The sequence below is a fragment of the Chenopodium album genome, chromosome 16 (assembly GCF_948465745.1).
Source record: "Chenopodium album chromosome 16, dcCheAlbu1.1, whole genome shotgun sequence".
Taxonomy (NCBI): Eukaryota; Viridiplantae; Streptophyta; class Magnoliopsida; order Caryophyllales; family Amaranthaceae; genus Chenopodium; species Chenopodium album.
In genome coordinates this window covers 44,444,524-44,463,815 of record NC_137849.1, presented here as the reverse complement: position 1 = coordinate 44,463,815, position 19,292 = coordinate 44,444,524, and the positions used below count along the sequence as shown (strand labels likewise).

At 32.7% G+C, this 19,292-nt stretch overlaps 5 pseudogenes; all 5 read right to left on the bottom strand.

Moving 5' to 3' along the window:
- Window positions 1–283: 283 nt before the first annotated feature.
- Window positions 284–2,015, bottom strand: LOC145585512 (xylulose 5-phosphate/phosphate translocator, chloroplastic pseudogene; annotated as a pseudogene).
- Window positions 2,016–4,655: 2,640 nt separating this feature from the next.
- LOC145585511 (cytosolic sulfotransferase 5 pseudogene) lies at window positions 4,656–6,040 on the bottom strand (annotated as a pseudogene).
- A 1,518-nt stretch (window positions 6,041–7,558) lies between these two features.
- Window positions 7,559–8,786, bottom strand: LOC145585510 (cytosolic sulfotransferase 5 pseudogene; annotated as a pseudogene).
- An 873-nt stretch (window positions 8,787–9,659) lies between these two features.
- Window positions 9,660–10,687, bottom strand: LOC145584386 (flavonol 3-sulfotransferase pseudogene; annotated as a pseudogene).
- Window positions 10,688–15,688: 5,001 nt separating this feature from the next.
- On the bottom strand, window positions 15,689–16,791 carry LOC145584385 (cytosolic sulfotransferase 5 pseudogene; annotated as a pseudogene).
- Window positions 16,792–19,292: the final 2,501 nt, after the last annotated feature.

Here is a 19,292-nt window from a genome sequence, read left to right as displayed (position 1 = left end):
TCTAAGATTTGGATTCCCGACTTCCTGTTCAATACTAAAGAATATACTGGTGCAGAACACTCATAATCTTCCGGATTTCTGTTTCTTTTTAATACAGAGAACTGTTATATTCTTGGGCACAGTTTATGAATCCTCCGAAAACAATTTTAGGAGCTCCTGAATGATCTCTCATGAATTTCTGTACCAATATAACCTACATTGAAAAAGTCCCATAATTTCCCATATGTAATCCAACTTCATAAATATGTTGCAGGATTCCAATAACAATCCTGATCCCTAACTCAATAACAATGTTTTTATCATTGTCAAATTCTGTGTGTTTAATAAATAATCAACAAGAATACAAATATTTTGCACCAAAAATGCCACTTAGCATTTCAAAGCCAAAAAGATACCTACTGGCTACTGATACAATTATGGCAAGTTCTAAAACTTCTAACAACACAAATGACCAAAAAAAAAAAAAAAAAAAACAAAGTTCCCTAACTTAAACACGAAATGAGATACACTCATACAAGTCTAATTTAGGTGTCTTAAATTAAACAATAAGATCCTATAAATATCTAACTATCAAGGCAACAGAATGCAAACAATGTTAAAACTAAAAACAACAAAGCAAAAATTTTGCTAAAACAAAAAATCTAAAGAACTGTATTTTAGCTACTCTTCTCACCTTCAAGCTTCTTCTTGGCCTTCTGAGCTGCATTTGCTTGTGAATACAAGAACGTTCCGAAGATGGCGATGGCGGAACCTAGAGCATTAAGAGGCCTAACAGGGTTCCTGAAGACTAATACAGTTGCCACAATAACAACCACCCTCTTCATAGTATTGCCCACTGAAAATGTAAGTGGGCTAATCTCATCTAATGCTTGGTAAGATGACTGATTATAGAGGTGATAAAACACCCCAGCTATCAAAACCCAAACATACAATGTCATTGGATTACCAATTGATTCGATCGCTTTGTGATAGCCTTGAACCCATTGAGGTCCCTCGACGAAACAAGCAACCGGAAACAAGTAGAAAAAAGAGATTATACTAATCCAACCATACATATTCAATCCATCAACCTCTTTAAAACTCTGTAAACTCTTCTTAGAGTAAATATTTCTTAGAACAAAACCTACATTGCTAATCAAAGCACCCCACAACCCTTGCAAATTAAAGGACACCTCAGTGACCGCGGCAAGGGAGCACCCAAATACAATGGGGAGGATTGAAAGCCATATCGAAACAGGGTACGATTCGCCTAAGAAAGTGGAGAAGATAACAGAGAAAACAGGCTCAGAAGACTTGATCACATGAGTGAATGAAACAGCAACTTTAGAAAAGGAGACACAAGCAGAGATATGACCAATGGTGTGAAAAAGTGCAGGACCAAGAAGTGCTAAAATGAAGGGTTTGGTGATTTTTGGAGGAGTTTGAAGCTTAAATGACCAAAGAGATAGCATCCAAATTGAACCCACAAAAAGTTGGAAAGAAGCTAAAAGCCAAGGAAATGGGAAAATGTTCAAAGCTTTTTTGTTATAAATGTTGAAAACAATGTTTTGGAAGTACCATAACCCAAAAACAAGAGCAAGTTTTAGGGTTTTTGATTTGGGATTTGATTCATTGGATTCAGAGGTTAAAGATTCAGGGGAGGTTGAAGATGAACAATGTGGGATCAAAAAATGGGATCTGGGTTTGTTAGGTAATATTGAATTGGTAAATGGGGTTGAAAGATTTCTGGGATTAGATTGAAAATGAATAAAATTTGGGGATGAATTTGATGAATTTCTGAGTTTGAGAGTTGAAATTGGGGGAAGGAGGGAACAAGGGTTTTTGAAGGGTTTATGAGAGTTGTTGAGAGGAGAAAGAGAAGAAGAGGGTAGCAGATTTAAAGCAAGCATTTTTGTGGGAGCTACTGTAACAGGAGAGAGAAAGAGTGAGAGAGAGGAGAGAGAAAAAAAGAAGGTGATAAAAGTGAATGGTGGAGGTGATGACACAGATTAGGAACTCAATCTAAGGAAAGTTTTAGGGCTTTTCTTTGTAACTTTTGTACTTGTATTGACTTGGGTGTTTTCCATAAATAATGCTAAAAAAGGCTAAAAATTCCAAATTATACCCTTTTTACAAAAAATTCCCTCCATACCGTCCACAAAGCAAGTTTATTGTGTTTTTTTTAAAAAAAAAAAATCAATCAACACAAAACCGCTAATTGAATTAGCGGTTTCATAAAGGATAAAACCGCTAACTCAATTAGCGGTTTTATAAGAATTTGTGCATACAATTGTGGAGATTATTTCACCTAGCAACTAAACCACTAATTGAATTAGCGGTTTATATGTGTATAAACCACTAATTCAATTAGCGGTTTACTAGTAAACAGTAGAAAAAAAAAGTCAATTTAAATGCTGAGTTGGACGGTATGGAGGGAATTTTTTGTAAAAGGAATGTAATTTGGGAATTTTTGCATCTTTGAACTATTTTTATGGAAATCACTCTATTGACTTTGTGTGGGCTTCAAATAAGATATGCTTCATACATGCTGGACCTGGTAGCATCAGAATTGGATAGTGGGTTACACGCGAGTTTGAGTGTAGTAAATGCTCCTAATAAGTCTTAGCTGCATGGCCTGCATCTTGGTGCGGCTATTCTACAGTTATTCTAGCTGTACCATTACCTATAAAATGAACATGTAGTAAGATTTTAGATTTTTTAGAAATTATTTGTAAGTGTTGTTTGACTATCTTTTATTAATAAAATGAACACATAAAAAAATGAACATTCAGTAATAAAAAATGAACATTCAGTAATAAAAAATGAACACATAAAAAAATGAACATTTAGTATATTAAAAATGAACATGATAATCATGAATTGTAAGACCACCTTAAAAATGAACAATTTATAAATTAAAAATTTTTAACACGTAAATAAAAAAAAACATTTAGTAATAAAACATGAACACTTTAAAAATAATTATGAACATTAGCATATTAATAATGAACATTTATCATACAATCATAGAATAGTTAGAGCACACCTAATAAAATGTATATTTAATATAAATATATGAACACACTAAATATAATGAACATTAGTATTAAAAAATTGAACACGTCAAAAAAAATTATGAACTATATTCATATAAATTCAAATTCAAATTCATTGTATATAATTATTTACGAAAAATAAAGATAAGATAAATCATTTGAAAATGTTCAGTTTTTATGTACTAAATGTTCAATTTTAAAGTACACCATGTTCATTTTTTTCCAAAAATTATACGCAAATATTAGCAACTTAATTAAAAAATATCAAAAATCGTGATAAAAAAAACAAATTCAAGATGCAACAATTCAGTAATTCATCACAAAATCTCATCAATTAAATTAATATTAACTCAAAAATTCAATTGAGATATTCTAATTCACCATAAATTCATCAAAAAGTCAATTGAAATCCATCAAACTCCTCAAATTGAAATTCATCAAATTATAAAATTAGAAAATCAATTACAAATTCAGTCAAATTCTAAATTATTTTAAATTAATTAAAAATCAACAACACCAAAACGTACTAACCTCCATTGATGTTTTCTTTGGAATATTAACCAATGCATAATGATGCATAAAATAAAGGAAGTAGAAAATGTGGAATGAAAGAGAAGAAAATGAAGAGAGAAAATTGCACTCAAAATTATTAAGAAAGTGAATAATAAAGAATCATAATAAAAGCAGGAAAAAACTAAGAAAAAAGAAAGAAGAACACTGCAGGAAGAACATAAAGAAAGAAGGAAGAAGAAGGTAGTATGCTTTTTGTTAATATGTTTGCGTATATTTGTTTGAGTAAGGTTATTTGAGTATAAGTCATGTAAAAGTTTTTTTTTTTTATTATTATTATTGAAGAAAAATCGTAAAAGTTGTTTTGCTAATAAGGATTCATACAAGATCGGAAAGAGCTTAATCCTTTAGCTACAACAAATTGATATGAGTAGATATATTCTTTCGTTGAGAAAGGTTGTAAAATACATCGATATGAAAAATGTACAATGAATGCTTGATATGTGCAACAATCATAGCTTTACTAAATGGAACTTTTTAGTTGATTTAATTGTTATGTTTTTGCTAGATTTAAATTTCTTTAGTAAAATGATTTTTTTTAAAAAAATTTATATATATAATTTTCGGTGAATCAATCCTAGTGTTAAACTAATGCAAAATATTGTTAGCTTTCTACACAACGTATAACTAACATTTAAAAACACAGTAATTTTCTAACAATTTCATCGATAAAGTATGTGTGTTGGCAAGGATGAAAATGTGTAAAGTATATATGAGTAAATTATAGGGCCTTAGTTAGCCATATGTCTTATAACACAGATGTTCTTATGGACATGAAGAATATGCATATTTCAAGGGTGCAAATAAACCACACAATAAATTTGTTGTTATTTTTGTGTGTTTGATAATTGATATTAGTGAATAGAGATCATTTGTACCACTGATGTCATTGTATAGTCGTGGGATTAAGGGATAACACCTTCTAACATTGATGTTGACTGTTGAGTTCCCATTAACAACATTTTAAGGGTGCAAATTTACCTTACAAAAATTTAAAATATTACTGCTAAATTTAACAATAATTCTTTCAAAACTATGAAGCATAAGAAATTTAATTTAAATCACCATTTTATTAAATTTCAAACAAAAGACATGAATAACACTAGGGACAGCAAGACTGAAAATGTTAATACTCCTTACTTCATTACATTTTATTCAAAGTAAATACGAGTACCTATTATCAGTAAATAAAGACAACATCACATTCACAAAAATGCATAATAGCTCTTCAAGTAACAAAATCTAATAACCAAATTCTTAGAGAAAGCATGAGAATTAACATCATTACTATCCAAGTAACGACGATACCATTTATTAAGTGGTAGAGATCGATAATTATAATTAAGGAAGCAATTTGAAAGATAAACCAGAGCCCTCAAATTTTTCTTGCATGAGTTTATTCATCTTTTCGACCAAGGCGGGTGTGAAATGATTGGTCCAATCTCCAACCTCTCCTTTCCTAAAATAGCTCTTCTTCTCAAAGAACTTGTTAATTACACCACTCTTATTAACCTCCTTCATATTCTTAATGTTGCATAATTCTATAATTTGAGTAATGACATCTTCATATTCTTCTTGAGGAGTAAAAGGCATACCTATAAATTCCGCCACCCTCTTCAAGTGAGGTATGAGATCATCTTCTAAGTCTTCATACTTAAGAAATAACACTTTATCAGGTCGCTCTAAACTCATCTTCCAAAATTCAAGAACATGCTCAAAGTAGGGCCCATACATGAATTTTCCTTCATAAAAGTCTTCAAAAAAATCCTCAAGAGATTTTAAAAAATCTTCATTTTCTATCTTTTTTGCATACTCCAAGGTGAAGTAATAGAATGAAACAAGAGTGTCCAAAGGATTTCGACAAATATACAGAATTCGACACCCAGAAGTCTTAATAGACTCTGGAAGGGATGTGTAGGAAACATGAGTGCTAAGAAGCCTAGGCGACTTAAGTTCATTAAGATGATGTGGCTTAGGATAGGCAAAGGCTTGGTTATACAAATCACTCTCAAGGTTGTACACAAGCTCTTGTGGATGATGGGTGAGTAAAGGACTACGATCAATAGGATGATTTGCGCGGTTAACAATTGCAAAGAGTAGAGATTTTAATCAAGTTGTGCCAGTTTTTGGAAAGCCAGCAATGAATAAATCACTGTCACGAGCAACAAAATGTTTTTGAAAGGTGAGAACATTTCTCAAGATTGCAAAAGTATGTAAGTACCAAAACCCCTCATACTCAATTAGTGATGAAGAAGGTATGCCACTCATGGTACACTTTGGAAGGGATTGAATCAATGTTTCAACTTCTTCTTCATGGACGTATATATCGTCCATTTTATCATTTTGATTCATGGTGAATAAGTTTGTATTAGGAGTTGAAATGAGATACTATGAAGAAGATGATATGGTAATTTGTATATGTTTGATTTCTCACCACACCAACTCTTATAGTATATATAGTCTCAATAGAAACCTTCTAAATTTTAAATAAATATAAATAAGATTAAATTTGGTCCATAATAATCCATTGTACCTTCACACTAGAGTATAAGCATGCATCCTACGAGTACTATACTTGAGAATGCTCGCATGCAAATTAAAAATGCAATTGTCCATTTCAGTCCTTGTAAACTACGGAGTACTCAGAAGTAAATACTTCCTCTATTTTTTTTACTTGACTTGTTATTTACTTTCTTTATATTTTAATAAATGATCTATTTTTCCGAGTCTATTGTATGAGGAGGAATAGTAGAATGCATTGATTTATTATTGAAGTAGAGTAGTTTAATAAAATTAAATAATAAATAATATACAAAGTATAATAATAATAATAATAATAATAATAATAATAATAATAATAATAATGGGTACAAGTGGAGAGGAGAAAGAATCTTAAAAATATTAAACTATGATAGGGGGTACTACTAATGGGGACAAAAATAGTAAAATACGGAGTACTAAGTTAGGCTCGTGTGATGCACGATTTTTATAATAATTTTTTTGACTTATTAGTGTGTATTATGTAATCGTAATTTAATATAAGCGAAATATAATAAATTAATAAATAGTGAAAACCTCAAATTCATACAATCTATATAAAATAGGAAAATTCGTTAAGAATAAGCCAATATTATCTTATACTTCCTCTGTTTTTTTTTTACTTGCAACACTTCTCTTTTCACGCTTGCCGATGCATTATTTCATTCGTTTATATTTTTAATTAGCAATATGTAAAAAATATAAATGTTAGATATTAAAATAGTATAAAACGAGACGAATCTAACAAGATCACACATGACTATATTTTTTCTTAGCTATAAATCGTCAAAGCTAGTCAAAGTGGAGTACATGAATAGTGTAAAAGTCAAACTGTTGCAAGTATAAGAAAACGGAGGAAGTATAAATTAACAGTAATTTATGATCAAAATTTTCAAAGTTTGACTTAAAAAATAGCAGTGGGATAAAAGTAAAGGGACGGAGGGAGTATAACACATGTTCTTCTTGTGAAATGTGATGAATATGCATATTTCAAGGGTGCAAATAAACCACACAATAAATTCGTCGTTATTTTTGTGTGTTTGATATAAGAGAATAGAGATAATTTGTACCACTGATGTCAGAGTCGTGGGACTAAGGGATAACACCTTCTGACATTGATGTTAAGTCTTGAGTGGTTAGTTCCCATCAACAACATTTTAAGGGTGCAAAATTCAACTTACAAAAATATAAAATATTAATTACTGTTAAATTAACAACCCTTTCAAAACTATGGAGTGTGAGAAATTTTATTTAGTTCACCCTTTTATTAAAATTTATAACAAAACTTACCAAAGACATGAATAGCACTAGGGACAGCAAGACTGAAAAGTTAATTAATATTTCCTTCATTACATTTTATTCAAAATAAATACGAGTACCTAATGTGATTAAATAAAAACAACTTTACATTCACAAAAATACATAATACTCCATACAATATAACTTGGATTTATTTCAACAAAATCTAATACCAAATTCTAGGACAAAGCATGAGAATTAACATCATTAGTTCATTACTATCCAAGTAATGACGATATCATACATTTAAGTGGCCTGGTAGAGATAATTATAATTAAGGAAGCAAGTTGAAAGATAAACCAGAGCCCTCAAATTTTTCTTGCATGAGTTTATTCATCTTTTCGACCAAGGCGGGTGTGAAATGATTGGTCCAATCTCCAACCTCTCCTTTCCTAAAATAGCTCTTCTTCTCAAAGAACTTGTTAATTACACCACTCTTATTAACCTCCTTCATATTCTTAATGTTGCATAATTCTATAATTTGAGTTATGACATCTTCACTTTCCTCTTGAGGAGAAAAAGGCATACCTATAAATTCCGCCACCCTCTTCAAGTGAGGTTTGAGATCATTTTTTAGGTCTTCATACTTGAGAAACAATACTTTATCAGGTCGCTCTAAACCCATCCTCCAAAATCCAAGAACATGCTCAAAGTAGGGTCCATACATGAATTTCCCTTCATAAAAGTCTTCAAAAAAATCCTCAAGAGATTTTAAAAAATCTTCCTTTCCTTTCTTTTTCGCATATTCCAAGGTGAAGTAATAGAATGAAACAAGAGTATCCAAAGGATTTCGACAAATATACAGAATTCGACACCCAGAAGTCTTAATAGACTCTGGAAGGGATGTGTAGGAAACATGAGTGCTAAGAAGCCTAGGCGACTTAAGTTCATTAAGATGATGTGGCTTAGGATAGGCAAAGGCTTGGTTATACAAATCACTCTCAAGGTTGTACACAAGCTCTTGTGGATGATGGGTGAGTAAAGGACTATGATCAACAGGATGATTTTCACGGTTAACAATTGCAAAGAGTAGAGATTTTAACCAAGTTGTGCCAGTTTTTGGAAAGCCAGCAATGAATAAATCACTGTCACGAGCAATAAAATGTTTTTGAAAGGTGAGGACATTTTTCAAGATTGCAAAATTATGCAAGTACCAAAACCCCTCATACTTAATTAGTGATGAAGGCATGCCACTCATGGTACACTTTGGAAGGGATTGAATCAATTTTTCAACTTCTTCATGGACGTGTGTATCGTCCATTATATCATTTTGATTCATAGTGAATAAGTTTGTATTAGGAGTTGAAATGAGATACTATGAAGAAGATGATATGGTAATTTGTATATGTTTGATTTCTCACCACACCAACTCTTATAGTATATATAGTCTCAATAGAAACCTTCTAAATTTCAAATAAATATAAATAAGATTAAATCTGGTCCATAATAATCCATTGTACCTTTGTACTAGAGTATAAGCATCCATGCTACGAGTACTATACTTGAGAATGCTCACATGCAAATTAAAAATGCAATTGTCCATTTCAGTCCTTGTAAACTACGGAGTACTCGAAGTACATACTTCCTCTAATTTTTATTTTATTTTATTTTATTTTTTATTTTTAATTTTTACTTGACTTGTTATTTACTCTCTTTGTATTTTAATAAATGATCTTTTTTGTTTTATTTTTTTTTTAATATATAGTATATATGAGGAGGAATAGTAGATTGCATTGATATATGGAAAATTTGTTAGAAACTACCTTTTAAATGACATTTTTTGTCAAAAAATACCTTATAAATTCTTTTTTTTTTTTATGAGAACATACCATTTAAACAAATTTTTTAACAAAGAAATACCTCTACCAGATTTTCAAGTTTGACCACAAAAACACGACGTTACCTAGTCATGTGCCGGTCACGTGACTTACTGACTTTAGTAAACCCATTTTTTTTTTTCCTTTTTCCTATTTGTTTCCCTCATCTTTCTCACCCCTTAATGATACCCCTTAATAAGGTGTGGAGTTGGCCGTGTTACTAATGAAAATACAATAATGAAAATTACATGTCTTAAATGGGATATTTTTAAATTGAAACCTAGCTAAGTTACCATCACTTAATTTAAAAACATACCAAATTAAACAAAATGTTGATCACTTGATCTGCAACACTTACACATATTATAGATTTATATTCGTAGTATTTACTGATGATTTTTTAAGACAAAATTTTAAAGAACAATCCTGAACAACCAAATTTTTGTTCCATCAATTTCTGCATTCTCTCCGCCATGGGATCGGTGAGATACTTATTCCATCCTCCAATTGCGCCGTCTCTAAAATATGTCTGTTCTCCACTAATTCGCAAAACAAACCATTCTTGTTAACCTCTAGCTCTCTAAGATTGTCAATACTACACAACTCTATAATATCTTTGATGATGCCTTCGTTTTCCTCTTTGGGAGAAAATGGAATATCAATGAACTCAGCCAACTTCTTCAAATAAAAACTGGGACCTTCCTTCAGATTCTCGTACTTCAAAAACAATACCTTATCAGGTTGCTCTAAACTCTGCTTCCAATATCCAAGTACATGCTCAAAATACGGCCCATTTAATGCAATACCTTGGCAAAAGTCCTCTAAGAAATCTTCAATATTAGGAGGTTGGAAATTTTTATCTCTAGTTGCTCTCTATATTATATTTGGATAAAGATGCCAGTATGACACAAGTGTGTCCAAGGGATTTCGACAAATGTACACGATCTTACAGGCAGAAGCCTTGATAGATTCAGGAAGGGATGCATAAGGCATGTGATAGTGGAGAAGGCGCGGTGAAGGGAGTTCATTAAGTTGGTGTGGACGGGGGAGCTTAGGGTTACCACCATAAACACCGGTTTCTAAATCATAAACAAGTTCGTGTGAATTGTGAGAAAGCACAGGACTTTGTTTAGGAGGGTGTACAAATCGATTAGTAATCGAAAAGAGTAAAGATTTTAACCAAGTGGTGCTGGTTTTAGGAAAGCTAGTAACTACGAAATTAGTGTCTTGAGCAAGGAAATGTATTTGGCAAGTGAGAATGTTATGAAAACGAAAAATAGGATACCAAAAATCTTGAATTCTAATGAGTTGGAATTGCTTACAACCCATGAAGTTTGCCCTTGGAAGGCATTGTTTAAGCTGTTCAACTTCTTTTTCAATGACTAAATTTAATTCTTCACTTTGACATATTGTAAATGGCTCGGCCATGTAAAATGACTTGAGGTTTTTTTTTTTTACACAAAACTTGAGGTTGAAGCTCTACTTTGTGCTTAGATGCTACTAGATTACAATAAGGCCAAAGACTCTCAACACGCTGGGATGGGTTGGTGCTTGGATAATGATGACCCGTTGGATGATCGAATCATGGGAGGAAGTAACTTCGGGGGTCTGTACTTCAGCTCTTCATGCGGAGGCTTTGGCCTGCTTATATGGGCTTCAATGGGCTTTTGATCGGCGATTTCATTCTATCACGGTTTTCACTGACTCATATAATCTTGTTACCCTTCTTTTGGGGGATGGACAAGGTAATGTGGCTTACCTTGGCTTATTCGTAAGCTTCAACAACTTGGCTCAACCTTTCAGTATTGTAGTATACATAAGGCGGATCGTTAACGCATTCATCGAACTCATCAGATTACCGGAGAAGCGGCAGTTAATTTTATTTGCTTTAGTATTAGTATGTAATCTGGTTGTATCCTTTGTCAAAAAAAAAAAAAAAAAAAAAGATATTTATAAAGTTTATTTATCTTAAATATTTATAAAGGGATAGAATCAAGTTTTGAACTTCTTCTTCCTTGACATATATATCGTCCAATTTATCATTTTGATTCATTGTGGATTTGTGTGTAAGAGACTAAGACCATCTCTTTTGGTGTGACCCAACTTTGAGTATTGAAATACAAAATGAGTTGTTTTTTTTACCTCCAATAGTGATACCCAACTCACTTCTTAGGGCATGTTCTCATACGTTTATTTTCAGTTCAGTTCGGTTCAGTTCAGCTCTAATAAGTTCAGTTCAGTGCAGTTTATTTCTAATGATATTGCTAATGATATAAAGCCAAATTTCATTCTTTTAACCTCTTATTACAACAACGATAATAATAATAATAATAATAATAATAATATTAATAATAATAATCACTACTAAAATTCGGTCAAATTGCGACCATTTTTTTACGACGGTCATTAAAACGGTCGCAAAATATAATATTTGCTACCGTTTTTAAGGCGGTCGCAAATTTGCGACCGTTTTTAGGCTATTTAACAGTCGCAAAGGTATTTAAAAATTTCATAAAAATAATATACATGTTAAAAATAATTCTAAAAAAAACAATTCTATTGCGACCGCCAAAAATGGTCGCAAATTGCGACCATTACGACCGTTATAGAAACGGTCGCAATTTGCGACCATTTGCGACCGTTTTTTAGGCGGTCGTAATTAGTTTTTTTTTTTTTTAAAAAAAAAAGTGGTATAAAAAAGGATCCCACTCACCCCTAACCCTAATAATATTTCAACATCAGCCGTTTTATTTCTTTTTCATTTCTCTCTCTTCTCTTTCTTTCTCCTTTCTCTCTCCTCTCTCCGCGTCCCTCCATCATCCTTCCTCTTCTCCATTTTTTCTTTATCTCCTTCATTTTTCCTTCTCTCCTTCATTTATTCTCTGACTTTAATTGCCGGAAATCAGACAAAATTCAAAGAACTAGGTTAAAAATCACACTACGAAGTTTTGTGAATTCCGTCACCGACACCAACCTTCAACTGTCACCTCCTTTACCACCACCGTCACAAGCACGAGCCCACTGCACCGCCACGATCTCCACCGTCACAAGCTCATGCTTAAACAAGTTAATGGTTTTTAGGGTCAAATTCGGCCATGAAAAGGCTAGATCTAGACTTTTCATGGTCGAATTTGGCCTTATAAACCAAATTCGAGGTGAAATTCAAAGTCCATTCGTGGTTTGAGGTATGTTTTCGTTTTTATATTTTTTTTTCTTGTTTGATTTTTTCGAATTTGGTTTGATTTTTTTTTTTCAAATTTTCATGTTCGAATGTTTGATAATTTTTTTTTTATTTATGTTCGTTTTGGGTTTAATTTTCGTTTTTATTTTTTGTTAATTTTTAGGTTTTATTTTTGTTAAATTTCAGTTTTATTTTCTTTTTGATTTTGGGTTTGATTTTTGCTAATTTTGATTTTAGGTTTGATTTTGTGGTTTGATTTTGGTTTGATTTTGTGGTTTGTTTTTGGTGGGTAATTTTGTGGGGTTTTTTTGTTAATTTTGATTTAAATTTTGTATTTTGGTTTAGTTTCTGGTTGTTTGGGTTAAGCTTGGCCGCGGTGGTGCGTGGGTAGAGGGTGTTTTGGGTTGGATGTTGGCAGTGGTGGTGCGTGGGTAGAGGTGGTTTTGGGAGGTTGGCAGTGGTGGTGCGTGGGTACGGTGTGAATGCAGGCTAGGTTGCATTTGTTTCTATTTTTATTTTATTTTTTTTTATAATTAATTAGCGACCGCCTATAGCCGTCGCAAATACCAATTTTTGCGACCGCTGCTCTACTGGTCGCAATTTTTTATATTTGCGACCGTCTTAGTACTTGTCGTTGAAAATAGAATAAACAGTTGCAATAATTTTGCGACCGTCAACCGGTTGTAATTTTGTTTTTTTGCGACCATGGAAATTGCGACCACCGCTTTGCGACCGTTTTTGCTATTTTTGCGACCGTTTGTGGCGGTCGCAAAAACCTTAATTTTTAGTAGTGATAATAATAATAATAATAATAATAATAATAATAATAATAATAATAATAATAACAATAATAACTGAAGAAGGCTTGTGGGTGTCTTTCAGAGGACCCTCGAAGCAGGCTTATGGGTGTCTTTCCGTCTAATATTGCTCGACCCTCTCATGGCGTCAAGTTGCTGGGTGGTCTCGCTAGTTCCGATCCCGGTTTTGGAGGTGACCTTATGCTGCAGAGGGTGTCCAAGACCATTGCTCTAATGGATAGGGTTGCTAAACTCGATGATCCTCAGTGTGAGTTGTTGTTGCTTAGGGCATGTACCGGAGTTTCTAAACTCTACTTTGCTTTATGTACTTGTCCTCCTAGTACTTTTGAGGTGGTTCAGCGCACTTTCGACGAGGCTCTTCAATCTTCTTTGGAGCGCATCGTTATTGCTTCGGGACCTGGTTTTGGCGATTGGCAGTGGCGGCTTGCCACCTTACCATTTGCGTTAGGCGGACTTGGTGTTTACTCCGCAGGTGATGTTCGTCATTATGCTTTTCTTGCCTCTCGGTTACAGTCTGCCGGGTTGCAGATAAAGCTTCTATGGCATGCTGGCGTTGATGGACTTGGTCGAGCCTTCGCGGATGCATTGCTTCTGTTTAATGGAACGGTTGAGTCTGACATTTTGAGTAATGCTAGTGAGGTCGCTGCCCCTAAACTCATGAAGAAATTGGTAGATATATATTTCACAAAGGTTACCGCATTTGCAGAATCCACCTTCTCTTTATCTCCTCGTCAATCAGCATTGTGGAAATCGCAGCAGGGAGATCACACCTCTACTTGGCTTCGGGCAGTTCCTATTTCAGGGTTAGGTCAGACGATGAATGCAAAGACTTACCGATGTGTGTTGTGCTACCGCTTAGGTGTTCCTTTATTCATTGTTTCGACGCCGTGCACTGCTTGTTAAGGGTTTTCACTGGGGATATTTTTGATGATCACGTGGTGTCGTGTGCTGGTATGGTTGGTATTAAACATCGGCATAATGTTGTTCGGGATACTCTTGTTGATGTTGGTTATTGATCTGGGATTTCAGCTAGAAAGGAGGTTGACATTGGGTTGTCTGGAGGGAACGACGGGGCCCTTAAACCTGCAGATGTGTTACTTTATTCCTGGGATCGTGGTCGTGATGTATGTGTTGATTTGACAAGGTCTTCTCCTTTGACACAGTCGGGGCTATCTGGCTTTTAGCCTGGACGGGCTGTGGTTGATGCAGCTCATCGGAAGCGGGTCAAGTATGAATCTAGTTGTCGAGCAATTGGATATGGATTCCTTCCCTTCTCCTTTTCTTCACTTGGGGACCTTTTCTTCACTTGGGGAGTTAAACAAGGAGGCTGTCGCGTTGCTGAAACGGGTTCAGAAGTTCTCGACGACTCAGGTTATCGGGGCTCGTGCTGCTGCTCATATTTTTACTAGGATAGGCTTTTCTATAGCTAGAAGAGTGGGGGCCCAGATTGTATATTGGCTTCCCACTAATTTTTTGTAGGTTGTATGACTTTATCAGTTTTTGAGATATAATAATAATAATAATAATAATAATAATAATAATAATTAATAATAATAATAACAATAATAATAATAATAATATTGATACAATTCATTGTTCAAATGGTTATATTTTTTTGATACACATTTTCATAACCGGTTAGTTCTTCGTCCTCTTCGAAAAGAAAATATTTTAATTATATAGTATATTTTTCTTAAATATTTTAATATGTATATTTGTATATACACATATTTATAATAATAAATAATCAAAGATCACTAATCCGTAGTTAAAAATCACTAATTAATAAGTTCAGTTCAGTTCAGTTCAGTTCAGTTCAGTCAATGAGAACAGGTCCTTAATTTAGCAACTCATGTGAATTCCAATTTCCCAATGGTGAGACTCTTTAAAGTATACTAATGTCACTTTCAATTTATAGCCCCACCAAATCTATATTATAAGTTTTTTTTTTTTTTTTTTTTTTTTTTTTTTTTTTTTTTTTTTTTATAAAAAAAAAAATCAAATAAAATAAAATTTAATATATTGCAAAATATATTATTATATTAATAAAAGGCCAACACTTTTTCTCAAATGAGACTCAAAGTTGAGTATCTAAAACCTAACAACTTTTTTTTGGAGTTGCACTTCTTCAATTATTACGGAGTAAGAAGTATAAGCTTTGTATCATCCAAAAAAAAAATAAAAAAAAATTATAAGCTTTGTAATTAATACATTTAAAGTACACCATTCAAATTATTATGCAAATTAATTAATTGATATGCATAAATGCATAATATACCATGCATCATCAGTTCACTATTCTTCAACAACTTCCATACAACACACTATAACACGAGTAAAACTCCCATACGACGAATATCGAAATACAAATCAAAACTCAACAACAATAATACATCATTCAAAATAAAGGTAAAGGACAACCCTGAATCTCCAAGTTCAACGTAATGAGTAAAACATAACGTTGAATGTATTGTAACTTAAAGTTGTGATTTAAAGGACAATCCTGAATCTCCAAGTTTTTGTTCCATCAACTTGTTCATTCTCTCCGCCATGGAATCACTGAAATAACGAGTCCACCCTCCGACAACTCCCTCCCTAAAGAAAGTCTTGTTCTCATGAATTTTGCTAAGAAAACCATTCTTATTAACTTCAAGCTCTTTAAGATTGTTGATACTACAAAAGTCTATTATTTCTTTGATAACACCTTTGTTTTCCTCTTGTGGAGAAAATGGCTTATCTATGAATTTGGCCAACTTTTTCAAATTAAAACTAGGATTTTCGATCAAATCCTCATACTTCAAGAACAATACTTTGTTAGGTTGCTCTAAACTCTGCTTCCAGTACTCAAGTGCGTGATCAAAAAATGGCCCATAATATACTTTACCTTGGTAGAATTCCTCGAAGAAATCTTCAATACTAGGGGGTTGAAAATTTTCATCTTCTACTACTCTCTTCATCACTTTTGAATAAAAATGCCAGTGTGACACAAGTGTGTCCAAGGGATTTCGAGTAATGTACAAGATTTTACATGAAGAGGCCTTGATAGATTCAGGAAGAGACGTGTAAGGCATGTGAGACTGGAGAAGTCGCGGTGAAGGGAGTTGGTTAAGCTCGTGCGGTCTAGGGACAGTTAGGATACCACCATAGACAGAATTTTCTAACCCGTAAACAAGCTCATGTGGACTATGGGAAACCTAAGGGCTTTGATTAGGAGGATAGACATTTCGATTGGCAACCAAAAAGAGTAACGATTTAAACCAAGTGGTGCCGGTTTTAGGAAAGCTAGCTATAACAAGATCAGTGTCTTGAGCAAGAAAATGTCTTTGGAAATTGAATATGCTAGCAACACGAGAACTAGGATACCAAAACCCTTGAATGTTTATGAGTTGAATCTTATTACTACCCATAAAGTTTACCTTTGGAAGGCATTGTACAAGTTGTTCAACTTCTTCTTCAGAGAGGAAAACTGTTTCTTCACTTTGGGTTGTTTTAGTAGGAGTTGTATTTGAATTTGTTGGGAGTTGCTCTGCCATTTTTTCCCTTAAGGTCGACGTATATTGCACTTGCTAAGTCGTTATGCATGGCTGTATATACATAGAGATTAAAGTCCACTACTCTTTTTTTTTTTTTTTTTTTTTTTTCGGTTTGGTTTGAAGAGCCACAATAACGAGTGATGAGAATTGAATCAATTCTAAGATCACCTAAAAGAGGAAGGGGAGCTTTAACCACTTAAATTATCTCTCACTCTCATTAAAGTCTAGTGCGTGACTTATTAAGAAACTACTTCTATTCGAAGTTTGGGTAGTTGTTGATTAAATCTCATTAAGTCTATTCAAGGATTTGGTTAGGATTTAATGATGAGAAGACATTATAACTTACTTTGCTATAAATAGATAACTGGTGTGTTTTCCGGACATTGTACCAGGTTACAATTTCAATTAAACCTTGTGATTATATGTATCTAATATTATTGGTGCTTTTTTCCCCCCTTTTTAATATTCCTTGTGATTTACAATTGTATACATTTATTTTTATACTTATAACATAGTTGCTAATTTAATTAGCTTAGATGGTTAAATAACCATTTTTCCTATAAGATATTAGGTGTTCGAATCTTCTTATCATAGGTGATGTGACATAAGTAAAAGGGTCTATGTGACACATAGACTTTCTTAGGAACATATATATATATATATATATATATATATATATATATATATATATATATATATATATATATATATATATATATATATATATATATATTATTTAAATCCATACTTGTAACATAGTTGCTAATTGGCTTAACCATGTTTTCTATAAGAGGTTAGGTATTTGAATCATCTTATCATTGATTTTATATAGAGAATAGTGACGTGGCATAATGATTAAGGTTAATTGAGTGGTGATGTGGCATAATAAGAAGTTGAGTATGTGACGTGGCATAAGTGAAAGGATCTATGTAGCACATACAGACTTTCTTAGGAACGCCTTTTAATCTATTAGTATAGATAATACAATTGATTGACAAGATTTCTATAGACCATGTGGTAGGTGTCAGTGGTGAAGAAAAATTGTTTACTTGATCTTCGTTTCATAATTATCTTGTTATTTACACATATCGATCTACATCTTTAATCCTTAATATTTTTAATGCGATATTAGAAAAAATTACCAATTAGTTGTTGGTGTAGTGGTGATTGAGACTGCACTTAGTAGGGAGGATTACGTGTTTAATCCCCCGCAACAACAATCGAGAGGGGACTGAAACTTACCCATCCAAAAGACCAGAACTAATCTCAGAATCCAGATTAGCACGCCCAAAAGGTGAACCGGGTAGAACAAAAAAAACATTAGAAAAAATTAATTATAAAGATAGGATATTAATTAATAATGATCTCATTATTAGAATCAAACTAGATCACATATTAATTATTATGAACTTTTTTATTTCATTAATAATAATTAGTACGTTTTGACCGCTTGTAAAAGAACAAAAAGAAAATCTATAACATTTACCTAGTAACCCCTGTAATACTGATCGAGTAAACCTTATAACACTAACCGAGTAACCCCTATAACACTAATGAAGTAACCCCATGATGAATACATGGTGTGGCTAGCCACATATAAAATTGGTGATAATTAAAATTGAATTTCGTAAATTAATTATGAAAATTATTTAAGAAAATTCAATAACTATTTCAAAATTATTAAATGAATATTAAAATTTAAGTAGAGGAATTATATTTGATTTTGACATTGAAAAATAGTTAAAAAAAAATAAAAAAAAAAATAAAAACAGTCAATAAAAATTTAATAAAATGATAGTCATTTTAGTATGACTACCACATAATAATCCTATTTTATAACTTAATTTTAATATTTTTTAAAAAAAGGTTGTTTGACGTGTCCGTCCAACCATTCACACGTGTGTCCATTCAGTTTTATGAAACCAATCAGTATTTGGCTAGAAAATTTTTTTAGAGGGATTTTAAAGGGAGGAATGTTAGGTATGTAGAAATGCATAACAAGGGGTATTCATGTAATTATACATATGTACAAACAAATGCATATTCTGGTATCATTGGATGATCAAATAATACCACTGAATATACAGTAATACTATATATGCACATAATGGTATTATATATGCATTCAGTTGTACTAAATTTATGCATAAATAGTACCACTGAGGATTCAATGGTACTATATAAACTTTCAGTGGAACAATCAGCATGTGGTGCCCCATCACGTGATACAATCCGACTAAAAAATAGGTGGGGTCCACCTACAGACTACTCTCTTCCTATCTCCCTCCTCATTTCTTCCTCAATCGTATGTTTTTAAAAATATTTTAATCAATGTTATGTATTTACAAATACATAACATTCCTCCATTTCCACTTCTTCAATTTTTTACTACCTCCGTTTCATATTATTTGCAACGATTAGATATTTTTTCTCTCTACTTTATATCAAATCGTTGCAAATAATATGAAACGGAGGTAGTATAAGGGTGGGGTATAGATAGG